This window comes from Lygodium microphyllum, chromosome 20 (assembly GCF_053477565.2).
Source record: "Lygodium microphyllum isolate KBCC chromosome 20, Lygodium_microphyllum_v1.1.10, whole genome shotgun sequence".
Lineage (NCBI taxonomy): Eukaryota > Viridiplantae > Streptophyta > Polypodiopsida > Schizaeales > Lygodiaceae > Lygodium > Lygodium microphyllum.
In genome coordinates this window covers 124,104,236-124,123,276 of record NC_141154.1, presented here as the reverse complement: position 1 = coordinate 124,123,276, position 19,041 = coordinate 124,104,236, and positions in this window count along the sequence as shown.

Sequence of the window (19,041 nt, the reverse complement as noted above, 5' to 3'; positions counted from 1 at the left end):
AAGGGTGTCCTTTGATATGCTCTTCTAGGGGTCGGTCACAAATAGTGGTTAATACCCTATTCGAGGTGGGAGTTACATAAGTTGGGTCATATTCCGATGTCTTGATGGCTCGACGCTACTCAATGTTGGTCATTATTTGGCATCCCATGAGTTCCCGTTGCAACCAGAGGGCGTAGCAGGTCTGTAGGAATGGGGATTCGGTCTCAGCAAGCCTTTTTAACTCCTCTAATTCTTGATCAGTGATTGTAAAAGAGGCTCGCTTATCTTATGGCATGATGAGCCGTTGTTTGATGGCTTGCTCTGTAGATATCTCAATTTTTAGCAACTCCACAGTAGCTGAGTGGGGTGCTTTGACGAATGCAAAATCCAGTGTGTCCCATGAACAATGCATTGTATGAATTTGTGTTGCAAAGGGCTCTTGCAAGAGGTTCAAGTCCAAGAGATCATAACTCAGAGCCAGCAACATGAATGTGGCATCTAAGCATCTGAGGCAAGAAATGACGTCATCCCTCATGTCCTTGGTTAGATCTGCAGCCAATGACAAGAATGATTTCCGCTCATAGGAGGGTTTAAGACCTGCGGGTGGTTGGGGTCTGACCGAACTAGAGAGTTGGGTAGTAGTTAATTGCAGGCTCGATTGTTCCTAAGATTGTGGTTAGGTCACTTGCCCGGTAGGCTCAGATGACTGGATTGCAATTGGGACGTCCCTACTTGGGGGTGTGGCCTCCTGCATCGTGATTAAGTCACATGAGACTGATTTGGGAATAGCAAGCTGAAGTTTCGATCGGTAAATTTGGTCGGTCTACATGTGCATAATCCATTGCGGGTCAACGTGCTTGGTGAGTCGAGTCCTTTGCGGCATTAGGCCTTGACCAATCACACGATGGGGTATGGTTACTCGTGGAGGTGGCACTTGATTGGTACTCTAGGCTGCTTTAGACTTAGGGATCCATATCCGAGCATTACCCTCATAATAACCTTGTGCCTGCAATAGGATCTTAGGAACCCAGTGCGGCTTGACTACCTGTCGTTGTGCATAGCTTTGTTTCAGCCTCCAAGGTTTTGGGGCTCTAGTGTGAGCCTTGCAAAGGCATGGCCAATTGCGTGTGAGTGGTAGGGTCTTACGTTTAGGCACCCACCTTAAGTGATGCTCATGGGTATCAGCTGTGGTTTCAGCCTGTTGCTGGCATAGAGTCTTGGAAGGGTATGACAAGTCACAACACTCCTCCTTGGACTTGGTTGGTTGTGTATTTGCCAGTGGCGTTATGGGTCTGGTGGGGGTCGTGCGACCCTTGCTGAAGGCTGCCACTATGTGGACATTGCCAATGGCTAAGTGGATATGTTGCGACTCATAATCAACATTGCAATGAGCTTGCTTTTTAAAGGTTTGACCCAGCAGAGATTATGTGCCTGCATTTTCCATGTTCATCAAATGTCATTGGTATGTTCGCAGACTCGATAGTAATAGTGACTCTACATTCCCTTAGGAGTGCATATGATGGCCCCCCATACAGGCTCAATTTGGTAGTAGTGGGCTATAGGTGTGGTTTGCCAATATGGGTCCAATGATCGTGGGTTAAGACATTGAATTTTGCTCCATCATCAACTAAAGCATTGACCGTGCAGGTTTGCTTGGCAGTGATTGTGATGCGGAGGTAGGAAGGTTCTACCATTTCCTCATTTTCCTCGTCAATCTCCGTGTGACTGTGGCCATTTGTACTGTGACCGATGGTTCTAACATAGGTGTTTCATGCAAGGGGTGCATGGGGGGATAATACTTCTTGATGCGACTGCCATTAAAGAAGCCTACACCCTCACCTTCCAAAGTCTCAAGTTCGACATTACCAGTTCGGCTGATGACACGAACCTTGAAGGGCCCTAAACCTTTAAACTTCATTTTCTGCTTATGCCCCTTAACAGAGTATAGGAGCACTAAGTCACCTTGTTTGAAGTTGCACTGCTTAACATGCTTGTAAAACCAGCTTTTGCATCCTACTTTCTCGCATATGAGTGCATGGGTAGCTAGGAGGCGTGTTTTCGAGAGGCGTTCGAGTTCAATTAGACGTTGCATCCATGCTTTCTTTCCTTCCCATCTTTCATGAAGTGTGATTCTCAAGCTAGGAACGAAGAACTCTACAGGTAGAACTGCTTCCGTTCCATAGGTCAACCTAAAAGGTGTCTGGCCGTTTTGTAGACTATGCGGTAAGCCCACAAGGTTGCCATCAGCTTGTTATCCCAATCACTATGCGACATAGAGACCACCTTGGTCAGGACGTTGACTAGAATTTTATTAGTGGATTTCGCCTGGCCATTCACCTGAGGGTAGGCTAGAAGATGCGTGATCACTTCATTAATGAAGTGTGTGCCTTGGTCTCTAACCAATTCGATGGGGCAGCCGAATCGTGAGATTACCTGCTCCCATAGGAATTTGGCAGTTGTTCTTGCATCATTCTTTCACGTAGCCCGTGCTCCTACCCATTTCGTTAGATAGTTAGTGGCTACAATGATATACTTGGCTTGAGAGTATTGTGTCGCAGGACTAATGGGTCCTATGAAGTCAACTCCCCATTTCTCGAAGGGTTGTCGTGCAATCACCAGGGTTAGATCCATCTAATCCTTGCGAATCGGGACCTTTGTCCATTGACACTCATCACAGTGCTTAACGAATAGTGTCGCATCGCGGAAGAGTGTGGGCCACCACAGTTGAGCTTGCAACACCTTGTGGCTATTGTCTCTCTACTAAAGTGTCCTCCCGTGATTCCATTGTGTGCTTCTGAGAGCACTTCTTGCATCTCGTATTCGCATATACATCTCCGCAACAAGCCTTCTTACTTTAGCCTATACAAATGACCCCCTATCAAATGATAGGGTTGGATCTTAAGGATGAGCCGTCTAAGTCAGGCTTTCTCCATTGGTCGTTCAGGTAGTCAATTCTCAAGCACTTGGACTATGTCGTCTACCTAATATGGCGTCAAGTTGGCTCGAAATAACTCTCTCTAGCTCGACAGGCTAAACAAGTGTGCGTCTGGCAAATCATCTATGATGCCTTGTCCAACGGCCTCCCCCGTGGGGATGCGCGACATGTGGTCGGCCATGTAGTGTTGTTTCCATTTTCGTACAACCACGGAGAAGTTGAATTCTAAAAGCAGAAGGTGCCATCGGGCTATGCAGCTTGTGGCACAAGGTTTCTTTACTAAATATAGCAAGGCTTAATGATCCACAAAGAAGGTGAAAGGAGTGGCCAACAAATAATGCCGAAATTTCTTCACGGAAAATACCATGGCTAGACCTTCTCTTCCTATTGTCGACTAATTCATCTCAGTCTCGTGGGTTGTCTGCTAGCAAATCTTATCGGATAGTCGAGATTGTGTTCACCCTGTTGGCACAACACTACCCCTATAGCGAATTTAGAATCATCAATATGCACGTGGAAGGTAATGGTCCAATCCAGGGCTCGAAGAATCGGTGTTGTGGTTAAGGCTTTTTTTAGCTCCTCATATGCATGTTGGCACTCTTCAGTCCATTCGAATACAATCAATAGCTTGTACAAAGGTCTAGCAATCAATGCATAATTCAAACAAACTGTCAATAATACCCCGTATGACCTAAGAAGCATTGCACTCCCTTATAGTTGGTCAAGGGTGGAAGATCAATAATGACCCTGACTTTTGAAAAGTCCATGGTGATGCCGTTCTTCGACACCACGTGCCCTAGGATACATTCGTGCTTTACCCAGAACTAGAACTTTAAAGGGTTCAAGGAGAGGCAATATAGGCGACACCATTCAAAGACCACTCGGAGGCTATCTAAATGTTCTCTCCAAGTCAAGTGAACACACAAGTTGTCGATGAAGACCTCCAACCCTTTCCTAAGCATGACTTTAAATATAGTGCACATAAGGCGTTGAAAGGTGGCTGGAGTGTTTGTCAACCCAAAGGGCATGACTATGTAGGAGAAGACCCCCCACTCAGTAGCGAATGCAGTCTTATGCCTATCGCCAGGATGCACCTACACTTGATTGTATCCAAAGAAGCCCTCTAGAAAACTGTGTTAGAAATCAAGCTCACCGTCAGTGTGTCTTTATCTATGACCGACATCTATGATAGCTAGAGTGTGCAGCTGTCTACATGTGACTACATTAAATAATTCAGGTTAGTAGTCAGTTAGTGACCTGACTAGAGTTAGTAGTCTATCTAGTCTACACTTACACTAGGTCACTTTATCTTTGTATTGTGTGTGCTTTTCAGTGTTAGAGTGTGGAACATGAAGAAATGACTTTGAGAGCCTGAAGGCTCACGGATATGGTGTTTCCCTGTCTCTCTCTCTCTCTCTCAACTTTGAACATGGTATCAGATCTTGACTTGGTGGAGCTCTTGGAGCAGGAGGGAGTGAAGATGATCTGCAGTTGAAGACTTGTGTCATTTGTCAAACAGGCTGAATGCCATTGTAAAATGGAAGGTATGCATTGTGCGATTGCCTACTCTATGGTTCAAGCTACAGGTTGTGGCTTGTTTAGAGCCTTGTGAAGGGGGTATTAAGCACTAGTCCGTGCTCCATCAGCATCAACCTCATCAAATCGAGCTGCTGGAGCAGAGGATAGATCTATGCAAACTGCGTCTGGTTCTGCAGACATCTCAATGGGCTGGAAACATCACATATAAGTTATATGAGGTGGCTAAATGCCTGACAGAGACTAGTGGAAAGTACTTGAAGAGTACAAAGTGTGAATGCCTGTGTGAGAGCTCACTTATGAGTTGAAAACAGAGATTACATGTCTGTCATAAATAGTGGCCTGCTATATACAGCCACTACAAAGTATATACACTTGTCTAGCATGAGCTTGAAGCACTCATACATACCCAGAAGCATCACTGGAGCCAAGATATATGTCAAGAAGCCATATGTACCGGATGCAATGCATTTGAGCTGAAGTTACTCACTGAAATCACTCAGATCTGAAGTATGTTAGTGGCTGAAAACTGTCATACACAGTCAATGAAAAGCATTGTGTATTACTGAAGCAATATAGGTCATCTTGGGGGTTCTATCATCTATATGAACTGACCTATACATGCTGAATGTATGGAGGATTGAAGCAAGCAATGAGCATCATTGAAAATTGAATTCTGAAGCTGAAGTAAATGCAGTCACACTGTCTTGGTTAATTACAAACAGTTCATGAAGTTTATGCCATTGGCCAATGAAGACAGGTTGTCTATGCCTACTCAGATGCTCATGTATTGAACTTGCCACTACAAAGTAAATGTATGACATGATTGGAAGACATTTTGGAGCTGCTTGGAGCTTGTTATGCTAAATTTTGGTTGACTGCAACCTGCAACTAAATTTGTTGATACTTGTATGTGCTGGTTATGCAATGGTCTGTGCCTCTATGCTCATGTCTTGACTGCCAAATGTACTAGCAGCTATCAGGGAGATTTTGGAACATGTATGACATAATTACCACTCAGTTTTGGACTTGAAATTGCTACTGGTTACTCACAGTTTATAGTTTTCAGACTGCATGTATGTACCTTGGCAGTGAGGTTACAGAAGCTTAAGCTGAAGCAAACACATAGCTTATGTATTGACAGTTATACCTACAGTTGAGACCACTTGTTTGTGGGTTGTTTTGGGGTGTCAGTGGGCTGAAATACCCTTTTTTTTCTGCAATTTAGTGCAAAAAACTGTCATAAACTGTTACGGACTAAACTTGGTCAGTCATACTTATTGGTCTGCAGGGAGTCAAGCACTTGATAGACAGTCTATTGCATCATGGCTAATGCACATGGGACTGACAATATCACTCAGATAGTTGGAGAGAAGTTGGACAACAAGAACTTTGCGTTATGGAAATTCAGAATGAAAAACTTTCTGGTTGGCAGAGGTTATTGGGATCTATGTACACGAGATGAGGCTACTCCTGAGTTGCCTGCACACAATCCAACAAATGAACAGAAAAAAGCTTATAGGCTATGGAATGAAACAGCATGCAAGGTGCTGCATTGGTTTTCTTTATGTATATTTGATGCTATGGTAATTCAAATCACTCGATGTGAGACTCCGAAGGATGCTTGGGACATACTGATGAAAAATTATGGAACCATGACACATACAAGGAAGATCCAGTTGAAACAGCAGTTCAACAACATGTCTAGGAATGGCAAGAGCATCCAGGTGTCAAAGAAGAGCCCCCTAGCTAGGAAGAGCTAGTTGCCTTATTGCTGCATGAGGAAGTCAAACTTGGTTTGAATACAGGTTCCAGTGCATCTCAGAGTAGAGACACTGTGTTATACTCTAACCAGCGTGGCAGAGGATCTAGAAGTCGTGGTTTATTTCGAGGTCGTGGTGACACTCGTAATGCTTATGGACAACATCAGCAGACAGAGTAATTGGCATGGTGCAAATACACAAGGCCAGCGTGGATCTGGCGGGTTTAGAGGCAAGGGGAGATCACCCCGAGGTAGAGGTGGTGGATCTGGTTCATGGCAGTCATCTGATCAGTCCAACAGGGATAAGGATTGCCATTATTGTGGCCGGTATGGGCATATTGCAAAGGATTGTTACAAGAAGCAGGGAGATATGAAGGCAAAGGGCAGACAGCATGGGCACTATTCATCTTCCAGTGGTGCTCATGATGAGCCAGTTGATAGACTCTTTGCCATGCAGCATGTATCCAGACATGCATCGAGACATGATAGAGATGACAGATGGTACATTGACTCTATGTACTAGGGATGACACCCAACATGACATAAAGCATAAAGGGATTGTTCCTCTTATGGTGCCTGATGGCAAGAAGAAAGGCATGCATGATGTATTACATGTACCGACCATAAGAAAGAATCTGTTTGTCTGTGGGTCAAATGGCAGAACAGAATTTGCAAGTGAGGTTTAACAAAGATGGGTGTTTCATTGAGGAGTATGGAAATGGCTGCAAGTTAATTGCCAAGGGCAGAAGGGATGGCAGGATGTTTACATTGGATGTGACCATTCCGGGAGTTAAGGCAGCCATGTTTGCTCATGATGAGAGTGCCATTCGGGATGTAGAGATTTGGCACAAGTGGATTGGACATGTCAATGTACAAAAGCTGAAATCTATGTAGCAGAAGGAAGTAGTACTTGGATTACCTAAATTCAAGTATAATGATTTTGGTCATGTATGCCCTACATGTCAGTTTGGGAAGCAGGCACGGTTTCCTTTCATGAGACATGTAAAAAACACCACTAGGCCTTTACAGTTGGTGCACTCTGATGTCTGGGGTCCTTCACATAATGCTTATTTTGGCGGTGCACGGTATTATGTCTCATTCATTGATGATTTCAACAGAGGTACACTTGGCTTTATATTTTGAAGCATAAGGATGATGTGTTTGATGCATTCAAAGACTTCAAGAAGCATGCTAAAAATGAATTGGGCTGTTACATATCATGCTTGAGATCAGATGGAGGAGGTGAATATGTCTCAAATTACTTTGACAGGTATCTTGCTAAATATGGGATCAGAAGATAGCTCACATGTAGTTATACACCGCAGCAAAACGGTGTTGCAGAGAGGAAAAACAGGGTTTTGATGGAGTCAGCTAGAGCTATGTTGAATGAAAAATGTCTGCCAAATGGTTATTGGGCTGAAGCAGTGATGACTGTTGTCTATGTGCTGAATCGAACCCCTACAACAGGGATTCATGATGTCACTCCATATGAACGGCTGTATGGTCATAAACCTGATATTTCGCACTTGAAGGTATTTGGTAGCATTGCATATCTGCATATACTGGATGAGAAGAGGAAGAAATTTGATCCTAAGGCAGTGAAAAGTGTGTTTATAGGATATGCACAGGAACGGAAAGCTTATAAGTGTTATGTACCTTCTTCGCATTAGACACTCATAAGCAGAGATGTGGTATTTGATGAGTTAGCATCCTGGTATGGGAATCCTGTTGCAGTGCCTATTGATGGCTCACCCAGTATGAGTCATGCTGAAAATACTCCTGCAGAGAGTACTTCCATGAGTGGTCAGATAGGTGATGTATCATCTACAATGATTCCTTGGACAGGATGATTGCGAAGTCGCACTACTGCATCCACTGACACAGATATGTCAGTGAGGGGGAGAACAGATAAGGGAAAAGAAAAGGTTTTTGAAGATGTAACAGGTCCACTCACTACATGTTATGATTCATCTAGCAATGACAACTTAGACAGTGAATTGAGGATTCCGTCTGTTATGATGCCAGGTGCTAGACAAAGCCGTTATGTACCGCCTCATGAGAGGCAAGCTCACAGTGAGCCACAGCTTAGGAGATCAGAGAGGGTCAGATGACCTGTTGATAGATACACTTGCACTAGATATTCAGCCCGTCATTATGTTTATATGACGAAAGTAACAGGTTTTAGAGAACCAAGTAAGTTTGATGAGGCAGTTTACAGATGAGAATTGGCGTGTTGCTATGGATGAGGAATATTCAGCTTTGGCTGAAAATGGTACATGGGATTTGGTACAGTTGCCTGAGGGCAAAACACCTATTGGATGCAAGTGGGTGTATAAGGTAAAATCTAAATCAGATGGATCATTGGAAAGATATAAGGCCAGGCTGGTTGCAAAAGGGTATGCGCAGCAGTATGGTCTTGATTATGAGGAGACTTTCAACCCTGTAGCAAAGATGGCTACAGTTAGAACTGTGATTGCTTTGACAGCAGCTAGAGGCTGGAAACTATGGCAGATGGACGTAAAGAATGCATTTCTCAATGGAGAATTACAGGAAGAGGTTTACATGGAACAGCCTGAAGGCTATGTACATCAGAATTTTCAGCACATGTATGTCGGCTGAAAAAGGCATTATATGGGCTGAAACAGGCACCCAGAGTATGGAATGCTCACATCAACAGTTATTTGCAACAACATGGTTTCCGATTGGGAGATGCTGATCATAGTCTGTTTGTGAAGAAGACAGATAGTGGCTATGTTTTCCTAGTTGTCTATGTTGATGACTTAATCATTATAGGAGATGATGAAAATGGGATTGCTGAAATAAAGACATGTTTACAGGCTGAGTTTAAGGTCAAGGACCTTGGAGAACTAAAATATTTTTTGGGGATTGAGGTTGTCTCTACACCTCAAGGCATATGGCTGCTACAGAAGCAGTATGCTCATGACATGTTACAGAAATATGGTATGGCTGATTGCAAGCCTATGGATACGCCTTTAGAGCAGAATTTCAAGCTGCAGATTGATGTTGGAACAGAGATTGATAATGTTACTATGTACAGACAGATGGTAGGCAGCTTGATCTATCTCATGATCACTAGACCTGACTTGAGTTATGTTGTGGGGCTGATCAGTCAGTTCATGCAGAAGCCTCGCAAACCACACTTGGATGCAGTCAGGAGAATTCTAAGATATGTAAAGAGTACTACAGATCATGGGCTATTTTATGCATATGGGAAACCCCTTGACTTGATGGGGTACACTGATGCCGACTGGGCTGGTTGCACGTATGAGACGAGGTCAACCAGTGGCTATGCATTTGGATTGGGTAGTAGCATGATCAGTTGGCAAAGTAAGAAATAACCTACAGCTACACTGTCTAGTACGGAAGCAGAGTATCGTGGTGCAGCCTTAGCTGCCTGTGAAGCTAAGTGGTTAATAGAAGTTGCTGAATGACTTGGGAGCACACTTGGACAGCAAAGTCAAGCTGTACTGTGACAATTTGAGTAGTGTCATGTTAGCAAGCAATCCTGTTTATCATGCAAGATCGAAACACATTGAGGTTCACTACCATCTCATCAGGGAAATGGTTTTAGCAGATCACATTGACTTGGAGCATGTGAAGGCTGAAGACCAAGTAGCAGACATCTTTACCAAATCACTTGGTAAAGATAAGTTCATTCACTTTAGACAGCTACTTGGAGTGATGCAGATGATTTGAGTTTTGTTTTGAGCTTGAGAGGGAGTGTTAGAAATCAAGCTCACCGTCAATGTGTCTTTATCTATGACTGACATCTATGACAGCTAGAGTGTGCAAGTGTCTACATGTGATAATAAGTCGGGTTAGTAGTCAGTTTAGTGGCCTTACTAGAGTTAGTCTGTCTAGTCTACACTTACACTAGGTCACTTTATCTTTGTATTGTGTGTGCTTTTCAGTGTTAGAGTGTGGAACATGAAGAAATGACTTTGAGAGCCTGAAGGCTCACGGAGTGTTTCCCTATCTCTCTCTCTCTCAACTTTGAACAAACTTTAGGCCTCCTTGCCCGCCACTCTCTTGAGCATGTGCTCGGTGTATGACAATGGGTAGTTGTCCCTTTTCGTTGCACCATTCACCTTCTTGTAATTGACACATACCCTAATCTTACTATTCTTCTTCATTACAATGACTATACCTGATACCCAGTCTGTGTGCTCAATTTTGTCAATGAACCTCGCTCTCATCGGCTTGTCGATCTCTTCTTTGGCTGCATGAGCATGCTTTGGATTCATGGGGTATGGTCGTTGCTTGGCTGGCATTGCATCTGGCGTCAGGGGTATGAGTTACTACACTTGGATCTACCCCCTTGAGTTCTTCTAAGGACCAGGTGAATACGTCTACAATGAGACATGCCTCCTCCTTGTCTGTCAGGTCATCGACAATGAAGACCGGTCGAGGTGTCTCCCCATCCACGGCTAGGTTCACCTCCTTGACCTTGGCGGGCCCTTCAATGGGTTCACTTGTTTGCCCTTGATGTTTAGCGCCCAGTAGGATCACTACCCTATCGCCCTTTTTGAATCTCGTAAACCTTTTAGGGAGGTCATGTGGTTTTCATTGTTCATCGCCCTTGTGTCCTTAGACTGGTCTGCCCTTTCTTCTTTCAAGCGTTTGTGCCTCAAGTGGACGGGCAAGTCCCCCTTGGTATGCCTAGTCTTGGGATGCCTCGGTATTTTCGGGTCGCTGTCTGACTCAGAATCAAATTTCGCTAGATGAGGTAGTCTCCCCTGGTGGTCGCAACTTGAAGGGTGACTTTGTTTTAAGCACTGGCGTGTTACTTGGTTGGGTTAGGCCTGCTTGTTCCAGATCTATGGCTCTTACACGTTCCAACCAAGCACGGTCACAATCCACGTGCGTGACCCCTTACTCTATCCCAAAGGTGTTCTTTCTCTTTGGCCTGGAGTCTACCCATATATGTTCTATCACTCGTCCCTCAGTGTCATATTCTATGGTGTCTACATCATCCTCACCTTCGTTACTGGAGTAGCGATGGTCCTTGCATTTGTAATTGGAAGTATCTTCATCTGACCGCTCATCATCTCCTAGGTCTTGGTCTGTTTCGCGTGGTTGTTCGGGAATCAGGGCCCAATTGTACCTGAGGTTTAGGTCATGCACCCTAGCCCATCACCACCTTGGTTCATTCAAGAGATCTTGGAGTGGCTTGAAATTTGCTGCTAGATTGCCTGCTACTTTGCCAGTCAAATACTCTACAACCCCCTGGAGCTCCCTCTAGTTGGTCGGCACTTGAAAGGTGACAGGGTTGGGCCTTTTGTGAGGGTTTCTTGCCATCATGCAGATTGGCACTGTGGGTGCACTATTGGGTTTACGGATCATCTTAAGGGCATGTTCATATTCCTCCTCGTCCAAGGACGGCAGGCCGATGGTAGCAAGGACATGCATCTAGCCTCGCTTATCTTCAGAACATGGGATATACTTAGTTAGGGGCCCATAGGATTTCCTAATCTGGGTACCACCCTTGAGCATCGCGGAGATGGCATCGAGGTCAACAGGTGTAGTTTTCCAGGAGTCCATTTCTACCCTCACGGCTACTGTTCTATTGCATCCGAAGATGAGACCATTCCCCCAATCATATATCACTCTGGCGTTGTGCATCCGGGGTCGACTCAATAAGGCATTGTAGTCCACTCCCTTCATGACTATAAAGTCAACCGAGAATTGGATTCCAGCAATTCTTACTAGCCAATTTTTTAGCACCCCAAATGGCTTCACTTTCATTCGATCAGCTAATGTGATGTTGAACCTAGTAGTCTCGGCAGGTGGGTTGCCCCAAGTCAGGAGCACTGCATGTCTCAGTACATTGACTCCCGCCCCTGTGTCTACAGTCCCCTTCCTTGTTATGTCACCTAGGGCTAAGACCGGCAAGACTGCGTGTTTCTTGGTGCCCTCCTAGAAAGTGTTAATGTGTAAGGATTTGGGCAAGGAGTGTAACGTCAAACTCAGTATTTGCGTCTCTGCATCATGTTCTTGTAGGTCTGCAGTAGCTTGCTCTTATGACCCTTCAACCCACTGCTTCCAGTCCTGCCATAGACTTGGTTGTTGCCTAAGCAGATCTCCCAAGTTTACCATCACCGGGGTGGTCACTAGAGTGGTACGGAGGTCGTTGGTTGCCCGTCCTTCTCCTATTTCGGATCATCCTTGCCAACGCCCCTAGTTGGGTTGCTTGTCCGTAGAGTCAAGGCCTTGCCTAAGCGGTACTGCTTTTGACACCGCCGCATCCCTCGGTTTCGGTGGAGGGGGTGAGAGTGGTGCATTGATGCTAGAGAGATCCTCGATCTCGTCCTCCAAGATGGGCTCCGCATCTTTCAGGTGTTCCTAAGCCTCCTTTACCCACTCCTTCACTTTCTTAATGGTCTCTAGTTAGCGCTTCGGGTCGGGGTACTCCCCTACCTTAGTGCTTCCCTTTTCAGCAATCTTTGGGGCTGATGTCTCTGCTTCAACATCAGTGACTTCAACATGTAGCATTGTGGCACTCTCAGTTTTCAGTGTGATTTTAGCTTTGGGTCTCTTCTTCCTCCACCTATGGCTCTTCTTCCCTATTGAGGCTGCGTCAAGATTGCTATGGCCCAGCAGTGACATACCGGCTTTCTTTGTCTGTGCATGGGTCATGACATGCAATGGTATAGGTGTCGCTTCACCATCCAAATTCTTGACACTAAACAGCCCCAATGGGACGGATGGCACATTAGCTAAGTTTGAGGGTGTTTTTCACTTTGGACAATCAACAAAGAGATGAGTGATTCCGCACTCAGGACACCTGAGGTGGTCAGTCTTGTCTCTATTTTGTTGCTCTCTTTCAGGACAACGTGATGAGATGTGTCCCGAGTGGCCGCAAGTCAACACATGATTGGTTCTTGGTTTTGTCCTCCTAGGCCTCTACCTCATCCCCTACCCAATACCATCACTGGTACTAGTTGATAGTCCATAAGGTCTACATTTCCCTCATTGTCGTGCGAGACGTAAGGGTATAGGTAAGGCTCCTCCTCGTTTGGCTCCTCCATGTAGTGGATTGGAGCATCACTTGTGGCAGATGTGTCACATAGGGACCCAGTGGTCTAGGTATGCCAGTAGGATTTATATCCATTCTAGGGACAGCTGGCTTAGTATCGCTTGGTGCGGGGAGGGCCAATGGCGCTCCCCTTCTGAAGAATTGGTGTGGTCTGCTTGCGAGGTACTGGTAACTGTACGGTTGTGAGTAGGGAAGTCTTCTAAGTGATCTACAATGCGCACTATTGTGACCAAACCTACCACAGTTAGTAGAAGGCCATGACCTGGGGTCTTAACACTCGGCCGGCAAGTGGTTCCTGCCACAGTACATGCATTGGACATGTGGTCGTGTTGGTCGTTTTAGCATTTACTGCATCTTGGCTATTTCCATTTTCATGTCAGCCAATTCTTGGTTGGTGTCTTTAGCCTTTCCCTTATCTTGGGTACTTGTGTCTGATCACTCATCAAATGCTAAAGCTCTCTCCAAACTTCTCGAGTGGTTCTCGTCTTGGGTCAAGTTCCTAGAACTCCTCTCCTTCAATTGGTCGTCAACCCAAATGGCCTCTTCGAACACCCTTGCTAGCGTGTCTCATTGCAACCTCGAGTTGCCCGCCAGGGCTTTATACAACTCTTCATTTCATATTCCACTGATAAGTACCATTGACACTGCTCTTTCAGTTGCCGTTCGCCCATCCGGATTCTCTTAAAGAGACTCCTTACATGGGTCACATAATCATGAACATCCTCTTTTTGTACTTGACGTTCATAAGGCGCACTAGCAAGTTATCCGAGTATCTAGGCTCGAAAAATCTCTTAATGAAGAGGTTTCTCAATCCATTGAAGTTTACTCACTCCGCGGCATCTAGACTCGTGTACCAAGTCCGACCCTTGTCTCCCAAGCAAAGCCCGAATGCTTGAGAGCATTGAGTCAAGTCAGTGAGACCATTGGCCTCGCAAACCTATTCAAACTACTCTATAAAGCCGTACGGATCGTCCTGGGGTTGGTACTTATCGAGCTGCTTCACGACCATTGGTATCTTAGGCTGGCTCTTGGAGCCTTGGTTCGCCCCCAACCCCACTAGTAGTGACGTGGCCAATGCTGTAGCGCTCTACTCTGCTGATGTGTTGTCTAGCAATCGCTTTGTGAGAAGCTCACTTAGCATCAAATGTCCTTCTAGCGCTCTCTCACGGTCAGTTCGATTTCTGCCTGCTAGGTTCAGCACTTGATGTATCTCTCTCATCTCCGCTTTCTGCCTTAAGCTCCTAGTCTACTAGTCCCGGTTGTTTTCCATTATGCCTCGCAGTGCTTTGTGGGCTAGTTTTCTTTCCTCCTCCAGGTCAGCTATAATGGCTTATGTCGCTCTACCACGGCGAGCATGAGAGTCATAGCTACTCAGCAACTGTTGGATCACTTCTGGAAAAGCTCCTAAGTCAAATTCCTCATTCTCCCTGCGGTCTGAGCTTTCCTCCGACATGGTTAGGTCCTCTTGCTCCACTAAGCTGTCGATAAGCCTAAGGAGATCAGGTAGAGCCAAGTATTCTGTTGCGATTCACTTAGTCCTACATTGGGCTCCAATTGTTTGTCTGTCTCCACTAGCTGTCATTAAGGCACTGACTCTCTTGATAACCTACTCTAACTGCTAAGCAGCTGCATCTTGCAGAATTGCCTATTCCTTGAGCCAGAATCAAGTTCCGGCCAATGTGGTGGCTCACCAAGGTTAGCACCGTTAAGATCAAGTTAAAATTCCACAAGATGTGCAACAATCTGACTCGGCCCAACTCGTCCAAGTTACAGGGACCGAGTGGTGACCTTCAACGGTCGAATAGATATGTTTGAGGTCCAAGTGGGCCAAGGGCCGAATGACAATCTGAGCCGAATGACAAAAGTGGGCCAAGGGTCAAATACAAGACACCAGGCCGAGGGTCGAATGACAAGTTGGTCCGAATGCTTGATTCAGATGGGCCGAGCGAAGGGCATCCGAGTACAATGGGCCAAGTGGGTATTTCAGCCGAGGGCCGAATGGTAACTTGTCCAAGTGGGCTGAGGGCCAAATGGTCCAATTCTAGGACTTGGCCCAAACCTAATCCACTCGGACGGGCCGAGCCGCGCGCGACGAGGGCCATGCCAGGGATGATTTTGTTGTATCTAATGATCTGCACAAACACCAAGCACGCTGCCTTCTAGATCACAACAAATACACAACAGGGAGATTCTCATATACCTGAATCGTGTGAAGAACTCCACAGTGGCAAGGTCGATCGAATCAATGCTGGAAACACACACACACACACATCTCTCTCTCTCTCTCTCTCTCTCTCTCTCTCTCTCTCTCTCTCTCTCTCTCTCTCTCTCTCTCTCTCTCTCTCTCTCTCTCTCTCTCTCTCTCTGTCTCTCTCTCTCTCTCTCTCTCTCTCTCTCTCTCTCTCTCTCTCTCTCTCTCTCTCTCTCTCTCTCTCTCTCTCTCTCTCTCTCTCTCTCTCTCTCTGTGCTATGGTGAAAAAATGAGATTCTCTACATTCTCCTGGCCCTTAAACCCCTTCCCAAGCAGGGTTTTGCCATCCCCAATCACTCCCTTGCCGGTATTAATCATTCCAACCACTCTTTTTTTCCATTCACCCCGATCTGTGCCTGTTTTGCCCCATTTTACAACAGTAACCCTATGCTTCTCCAAACCGATTTAGTAATCCTATCCTATGCTAAATGCAACCTGAATCAAAAGCAAATGACTGAAAGGATCTCCCCTTCTTTCCCAATCATTAAACAACCAAAATAACCAGAATACTTACTTGTATCCAAGATCAAAAGCTCCAACTTCCTACCTATCTCAAGCTCCAATTCGGGGATGAATCCATTACTTCGACGCTCGATATGAGGTGCGCAAGTGCTCAAGCTTGAATCCGTTGGTCCCAGCAATGGAACCAAAATGTGGAAGCTCTCACTCAACCACCAAGACCCACGGACCGCTTATTGCTTCAAGCGTTCCAAGCGAGCTCTAATGGCTACCTCTCACATAGCCAACACGCCTTCAAACCTACGAATGTAGTGAGCTTACCGCAATGCCAAAATGAGTTTCCTCCTCCTTCACACACACCGGTAGCTACACAATCCTTGATGCTAGCTCAAGCTCCCTCAAGCCTCCTCTATCAAGCTCCATCCACCATGGCCGTGCTTGCGCAAGCAAGGAGAAGAGAGGACAAGAAGAGAAGTGGAGATGGTGAAGAGCTTCACCCTCTTGATCCCTTACTCCCACACCCTCACTTCCTCACACTCTCACACTCCCTCCCTCAAAGCACACACACAAGCCAAGAGAAGGGAAGAAAGGAAGAAGAAAGGTCTCTTGTTAGCCACACACCAAAGAATGAGCTTCCATTCACTTTTTGAACTTCATATATACAAGCCCTAAAATTCCATGGGCACCCATCATTTTTACATGGCTCGTCGTGGCCTAGGCCCTTTTTCCCATTGTCCTCCTATCTTCCTAGCTTCCTTCCTACTGTTCTTCTACCTTTACAAATTGCATGGATGAGAGCCTGGCACTCTTAAAATAAACCTTGGCACTATTTTACAAGAGCTTTTTGAGTTTTTCGAGGTGCCTTCTCTTTAAAATTGTGCTTTCGCCTTCTCTTAGTCTTTTAAGGGCCGCCTTTGCACCCTTACTCTTTTTCTGTTCTTTTTCTGCTTTTTGCTTCATTTTTCCACCATCTTGAATTGAGGTTAACAGAGTTGTAGAGATACAATTGAGCTTGAGGGGGAGTGTTGAGATGGCAAGCTCAACATATGCAGACATTGATGATAGAACACATGGTTAGATGGATCTACATTTGTACACTTAGCACTTCATTGGTCATTATGACTCTTACAAGGCCAGTGATTTATCACTTATTATATTTGATTTGTTGCATCTACTTACAATTGGCATAGTTATAGTGCTAATCAATTAAATCAGTTATGCATTGTCTAACTTAGTAGATCACTTTCATTATGTTGTATCTTATCTATACTTTGTATACATTGTATTATGTATGAAAGAAGAAGAAGAAACTAGCAAGAATATATGTATGAAAGAAGAAGAAGAAACTAGCGAGAATATATTTTTACCTCCATTTCTTTTCTTGTGTTCTTGAGTGAGCTTCCTCTTGTGTGTATGGTGTGTGTTTGGTGCAGCAATTCAAGCAAGTCTCCCCACCATGCGATTCATGACACATTTTTCCCTTAGAATACATAATGTCATTTCATTTACTTGCACTTTCATAGCATACCTATTTGCTTAGTACACCTATGGAAGTTGAAGGCGTCATTTTTAAGCAAAAAAAAAAAGCAGGGGAGGGGGCAGTGGCCTGTTCGTCGACGTCTTCTTCTCCTTCTTCTTTATTTTCATAAGATTTTAAGCTTTTAAGCTCAAAGCTTTGTGGTTTGTCTTACTCTGCTAAGTTTTAAATGGATTTGGTCAAATTCAACTTATAGCCCATGACTCACGTTCACACGGTAACTTTCATGCAAATGGCTACAGCCCCTATCAATCCAAGAAAATATTGGGTTACGAACCACATGCCATTTTTCTTGAGACCTTTTCTATTTAAGGGTTTAGAGTTCTTCAAGTCCATTTTGTGAGAAGTCGGGAAGATTGAAATTAAAGTCGGAATATCACATGATCTTTCACTCTCCTTCAACCTTGAAGCTCTCAACATAATGAATATGGACAACATGAAGATTTCGGATATTTCTTGAAGTTTTGAGTCAATCCTGGTGTCTTTTAGCTTCAAGAAGTTAAAGGCAAGCATCTACTTCCAAAATTGGACATACATTGAAGCTTTGAAGCAAGATTGGAAGCATTTTTCCATCTCAAATTGGGGAAAAACAAGACTACCATGAATCTTCATCAAATTTTGCTTCCTCGAGGCTTCAATTCATGGAGCTTTTGTTGTCTATAACCCCAAAAAGGTTGGGTTGAAGCTATTCTATCAAGATTGGGCTTACATTGAAGCATTCCTTCAAGATTAAAGGCATTTTCAGCCTCTTGAACATGGCAATGTCTGAAAATTCTTGGAATTCTTGATTCTATCAATAATTTGCATTCTTCAAGGCTCAAAGGATCTTCTCCAACAAATCGTTGTAGACTTCTATTCGAGAATTGATTTCTCTTGATGCATTAGAGCAATCTTAATGATCGGGTGCTAAAATTACATGGGATCTATCATCATGGGACAAAGTCTTCTTAAAGTGAGTCTTATGATCTTCAATATTGATCCATTGATGATGGATCATGCTGAATATTTATTAATTGGGGTTCATCTACTTCTCTTCATCAACATTAAGAGGTGATTCTATTGCTTTCAGCTAAATCTCTCTTTCCATCTAATTTTTAAACCAGTCCTATAGTTGATAAAGAGATATTGAGTGTAATATATTCTCTTAAATCACCATTGAAGGGCATGTAGAATTTAATCTAGGACTGATTGTGATTGCTTTATGAATTCTCTTTCCTACCCATTCATATATTGATGCCAAATTGTTTGCATAAATGCTATTCACTACCTACCTAACTTGGAATTTAGTTGGATGATTGAACATTGATGCTATAGTACTAAAATAATTATGAAAATGGTAAGTGGGATATTATAAAAGCAATGGGTTATGCAAAAGGGTAATGCCCTATCCATAGCCCTTTCAATTTAGTCATTTCCTAATACCCACTTGCATTTCATTGAAAAATTCAAAGGTTTTTTCACTCAATGCATACCATCCTTGTTTGATTAGCTATTTGAATGTACTTTCCATTTGATTCCCGTGAGG